This window comes from Scyliorhinus torazame, unplaced genomic scaffold (assembly GCF_047496885.1).
Source record: "Scyliorhinus torazame isolate Kashiwa2021f unplaced genomic scaffold, sScyTor2.1 scaffold_1398, whole genome shotgun sequence".
NCBI classification, from domain to species: Eukaryota; Metazoa; Chordata; class Chondrichthyes; order Carcharhiniformes; family Scyliorhinidae; genus Scyliorhinus; species Scyliorhinus torazame.
Genome location: NW_027309125.1, coordinates 15,967 through 21,544, shown reverse-complemented (window position 1 = coordinate 21,544; position 5,578 = coordinate 15,967). Strand labels below are relative to the sequence as shown.

The window sequence follows — 5,578 nt, the reverse complement described above, 5'->3', positions numbered from 1 at the left end:
AACTTTCAGGGATCCACGTACACCGAGGAGGACACCGGTAGATCTCTCTGCTCACCCGCACCGCCCGCAATCTTAGCTGATGAGCCCAGTGACTCTGTCTTCCTGTTATTCCTTCCAAAATGAATCAGCTCACCCTTGAGACTCCCATTTGCCACCTCCCAGCCCAGCTCTGCAGCTTCCCTGTGTGTGACTTGTAACACGAGATTCACTCCACCGACACTCGAGTGTCGCCTGCAAATTGACTCGCCCACCCTTCTACGGGGGGGGGCATAGCCTCAAAACGAGGGGAAGTAGATTTAGGACTGAGCGAGTTTAGGAGGAACCCGCTCGCCCAAAGGGTTGTGAATCTGTGGGACTCCTGGGTGAAATGTTTTTCAGATCAAGACGGATCGTCTTTTTGGGGAGGATTAAGGGTTGTGGTGTTTGGGCTGGAAAGTGGAGCCGAGTCCACAAAAGATCTCCTTGAATGGAGGGGCCAGGTGGCCTACTCCTGCTCCTGGTTCTGACCAGACCACTGATTGCGATGCCTCTTAATGCACGACTTAACTCGTTACTTCACCCCCCCCCCCCCCCGTTTCCCCACCCCCTCTTTCTGGGTTCCAGGTGCCGGGATTCCGAGGCGTCCTCGCTTGCCCGGGCGGGCGCCTCTGCCGCCGTGACGACGGCCGGCCGCCGCTCCCCGAGGCCCGGACGCCGAGAGCCCCCGGGACGGGCCCGGCCTCCTCCTCCTCCTCCTCCGCCGCCCCTCCTCCTCCTCCTGCGGGAGGGGGCGGCCAGGGCGGCCAGCCTGGAGGCCGGATCCAGGTGGGCATCCGTGTGCGGGAGAGCGCCGAGTGCGCGGAGATGGAGGAACGGGAGGCAGAAGGGGCGGCCGACGGCCTGGCCAACGTGACCGCGATTCACAGGTAAACCAGGCGACAGGGCGGAGGGTCGGGACCGCGACAAGGGCAGAGAGCACTGGGTGGCACATCAGGAGGAGCTGAGCGGTGAAAGATTCTGTCTGTCCCTCTCCTCAGGTGCCACATACGGAACCCACACACGTGCAGCAGCTTGGAACTGTGCCTCGAGCTCTGGGAATATGCCGGGTGTTCCCAACATTCCGTCCCGTCACTTCTACAGCGTCTGGAAAAGATGATCAGAGCGGGGAATGTACAACTGAAGATTGCTGGCAAAACCTGTACGACCGTCAGCATCAGGTACAGAGTAAAGCTCCGTCCGCACTGTCCCCATCAAACACTGCCGGGGCAGGTACAGCACGGGGTTAGATACAGAGTAAAGCTCCGTCCACACTGTCCCCATCAAACACTGCCGGGACAGGTACAGCACGGGGTTAGACACAGAGTAAAGCTCCCTCGACACTGTCCCCATCAAACACTCCCAGGACAGGTACAGCACGGGGTCAGACACAGAGCGAGTGTGAAGGCGAGCTGAGGTTTGACCCTCTTTGGACACCTGGAACGTGTATTGAGCCACTGATGACGTTGCCTGTTTTGACCTGCTAACGTGCCTCTTCTCTGTCACCTCTCTCCTCCCCCCCCCTCAGGTCATCGAGCGGATCGAGCCCGCCGCCCGCCGCGTCGACTGCGGGGTCCGTGGTGGCGGCGGCCGTCTGCGGCTCGCTGGGGGCGGCCGTGGCCGCCTGCGGCTGGCTGGGGGTGGCCGCCTACCGCAAGCTGCGCGGGGGTCGGGGTCGGGTGCACGCAAACAGCCGGCGGGCGGCCTGAAGCGCTGCCCGACCCCCACCCCGGGAGACGGAGGGACCGTCAGTAACGACAGGAGACGAGTGGAGAGTGAAAGCGTGGCTGGAATGAGCTTGAAGATACCTGCTGGCAGCACTGGAAGCAGCGCCTGCCCCCCCCCCACACACACACACACACACACACTTTTGCTTCATATGCCTCCTGCCTGGCCAAATGGCGAATGCTGCCAAGTGGACAGGAGCCTGAATTGGAGGCCATTTCCATTCCGAGTTGTACACTTTGACTTGAATTGGCAGCAGCACTTTGCGACGACTGGAAGTCAGCAGAAATTGAAGTTTCAAACTTGCCAGGTGAGGGTGCCAGGACGTGAGTCAGTCAGGACGCTGGGCTATTAAACTGACCGTTTTCATCGGATGCAAACTGTTTGATGAGAAATTCCAATCCGAGGATTGGAGTGAAAAGCCTGTGTGTGTGTGTGTGAACAATACAAGATGTCCAATCTGAAGTGAAACTTTGCAGTGAGCTTTGTTTTTGTGGCCCAGCCAGGAATCTTCTCTCCAAATGGAGGCAGAAATGAAGTGGTGTTTAACTGGTGATTTCTTGCTGCTTTTTGACTCATTCTTGTGGAAAGCCTCCCTAAGGCGACAGACGAATGGCCATTCCCAACATGTCAGAAATGGAGAGGGAAAGCAGCAATGTGAAAGCAAAGCCAGAAATAAGGACAGGACAGAATCTGCTGCTTGCCTGCCTGTCTGCTGAATGAAACATGAGCAGAGGCAGGCCAAGTGTTTCCCTTTGCAGACTCAGGGTTCGGTTGGAGAAACAGGGCTGATTCAGTCCCTACTGAACCAATCTCTCTCGCCCCTAGGACAGTCGGGCAATCTGCCTGTCAGCCGGCTGACCCTTGGCTGCACTCCCTCTCTGGCAACTGTATCCTTTCTATGTCAGGGAGAGGTTCCAACTGCACCCAGCACTCCAGGTGTGGCCTCACCGACACCTTGTCGAACTGCAGTGAGGCATCTGCACTTGTGAATTGAAATCCCTCTGGCAATGAAGGCCAACTTATCATTGACCTTCTTCACTGCTTGCTGCGCCCGCTTTGAGCGACTGGTGTACAAGCTCCATTGGTCCATCCACATTGCCCCCAACATATGACGGTTTAAATCCGACTCTTTCCTTCAGTCTTTGTTTGACACTTAAGTGGGACAAGTGTGCGAATCGCCTCAGTGTTGTGCTCACGTGAAATGTCCCACCATGAAGTCAGTTCAAATGGCTGACTGCTGATGGTGGATTTGTTGAACCAGATTCCCAGCAAGAGATGGGGAGACAAACAGAATTTCTGAATTCAAGATTGAGAATCTCCATCAAACACTGTTAGCAAAAGTACATCATGGGGGTTAGGTAGAGATTCCACATCCCTCTAAACTGTCCCCATCAAAGGCTGCCAGGACAGGTCGAGCACGGGGTTAGACACAGAGTCAAGCTCCCCTCTGCACTGACCCCCATCAAACAGCCCCTGGTACAACAGGTGCCAAACTATTTGAACTTGTGCTTGAGCCCGATTAGTTGTCCTGTGGGCTGACAAACAGTTTGTCAGTAAGACTGAGGTCGGCCTGGTACTGCACTCGACAACATTGGTGGCACTTGGCAAATGTACGGTGCGTCGCTGTCTGTGTTGTGTGAATCCCCAGCTGTGAAATATGTGTGCCGTTTAAACTTGCACCGTTTATGCCTTCTCATCATCTGTAAAGATCAGGTTTCTCTTCTTTTAAAGTCTAAAGTACACCACCTTACATTGGCCGACACTGAGAGACGTCCACAGTTGAGTCTCCTGCCAAAACATGAATACCCCTCCCTGCAATTTGATGTTTCCAGCTGCGCTGTCTCAAGTTTGGTGTCATTGTCAAACCGGGATGTGTAGCATTCTATCAAATTGTCTTAAATGGCTAATATATATGTGTGTGTGTGTGAGTGAGTTTGTGCGTGCCAATGTGTGTGTGTGCACGCATGTGTGTCAGTCACGAGGGAGGGAGAGACACGGGGAGATGGAGGGATGGATGGACCATCAATAATGACAGAACACGAGTGGAGAGTGAAAGCGGGGCTTTAATGAGCTTGAAGATACCTGCTGGCAGCATTGGAAGCAGTGCCTGCCCCCCACACACACACACTTTTGTTTCATATGCCTCCTGCCTGCTTGTTTGCCAAAGGCAGGTGAATGGTGAATTCAGACAGAAGCCTGAATTTTAGGCCCGATAAGATGGGACGCACTCCCTGTACATTTTGACTTCAACGACGGGCAGGGCCCGCTGGGGATTTGGAAAAGGGGAGTTGGGACCCACCCATGGGAAAGGGACGGAGACTCGGGGACGGAGACTCGGGGCCAAACCTGGGCAGAAAATGGGTCCCATTCAAACGGATCGATTGTTGTGGAGGGGGGAAAGAGTGAGAGAGACGGGGAGAGAGACAGACACACATGGGGGAGAGAGACAGACACACATGGGGGGGGGGGGGGAGAGAGAGAGACAGACACACGGGTGGGGGGAGGGAGAGAGGGACACACGGGTGGGGGAGGGAGAGAGGGACACACAGGTGGGGGGGAGAGAGAGAGCGAGACACGGAGAGAGAGAGAGAGATCCAGGGTGGGGAAGAGAGACACACGGGGGAGACAGACAGAAAGAAATAGAGGTGATGACATTTAGAAGGGGGGATTCCAGAGGTTAGAGAACCGTGCCAAGCAATTGGGGGGGGGGATGCTGGAGAGGCTGGAATCGGAGGTGAGCAGAGATCTGGGAGGGTTGTAGGAGGTTACAGAGATAGGGAGGGATTTGAACAGGAGGATGAGAATTGTAGGGGACTGAAGGAGGTAAAAGAGACAGGGAGGGAGGGAGGGAGTGCAGGGGAGCGCGGGTGTTGAAATCCCACTCCTCCCTATGTTGTTGATCCAGTTGTTGTTGTAGTTGGATCCAGTTGTTGTTGTAGTCACCCCAGTTGTTGTTGTAGTTGGGCCCAGAGACCCCGCCCCTCTGCTGAGACCCTGCCCCCTGGAGAGACCCCGCCCACTCCTCTGAGACCACGCCCCTACCCCTAAGCCACGCCCACTCCTTGGAGACCACGCCCATTAGTCCTAAGCCCCGCCCACTCCGGAGACCACACCCCTTCTCAGAGACCACGCCCCTAGCAAGAGACCACGCCCACTCTGGAGACCCCGCCCACTCTGGAGACCCCGCCCACTAGTCCTAAGCCCCGCCCCTCTCTATAGACCCCGCCCCCTCTCCTAGCTACGCCCCCACAACCGAGACCACGCCCCTTCTCCAGAGACCACGCCCCCCGAAGCGACCCCGCCCCCTGATTGGAGACCACGCCCTTATCCCTAAGCCACGCCCACGCTCAGGAGACCACGCCCACTCCTCCTAGGCCACGCCCCTGCCCCTAAACCACGCCCACTCAGGAGACCACGCCCACTACTCTGAGACCACGCCCACCTCACCTAGACCACGCCCCTGTCCCTAAGCCCCGCCCACTCCGGAGACCACACCCCTTCTCAGAGACCACACCCCTAGCAAGAGACCACGCCCACTCTGGAGACCCCGCCCACTCCTCTGAGACCACGCCCATTAGTCCTAAGCCCCTCCCACTCAAGAGACCACGCCCCTAAAGAGACCCCGCCCACTCCTCAGAGACCACGCCCCCAAACGAGTCCACGCCCCTAGCAAGAGACCCCGTCCCTCAAGAGACCCCGCCCACTTGACTTAAGCCACGCCCACTCCGGAGACACCGCCCACTCTGGAGACCCCGCCCACTAGTCCTAAGCCCCGCCCACTCCCTGGAGACCACGCCCCTAAAGAGACCCCGCCCCCTCTCTGAGACCCCGCCCC

The 5,578-nt window shown here is 57.2% G+C and overlaps 1 long non-coding RNA gene across 1 annotated transcript; it reads left to right on the top strand.

The window, feature by feature from the left end:
- Positions 1–580: 580 nt before the first annotated feature.
- On the top strand, positions 581–2,294 carry LOC140407262 (uncharacterized). Its single transcript, XR_011939566.1, has 3 exons — positions 581–905; positions 1,017–1,196; positions 1,544–2,294. It is a non-coding gene; the product is annotated as an uncharacterized lncRNA (long non-coding RNA).
- The last annotated feature ends 3,284 nt before the right edge of the window (positions 2,295–5,578 follow it).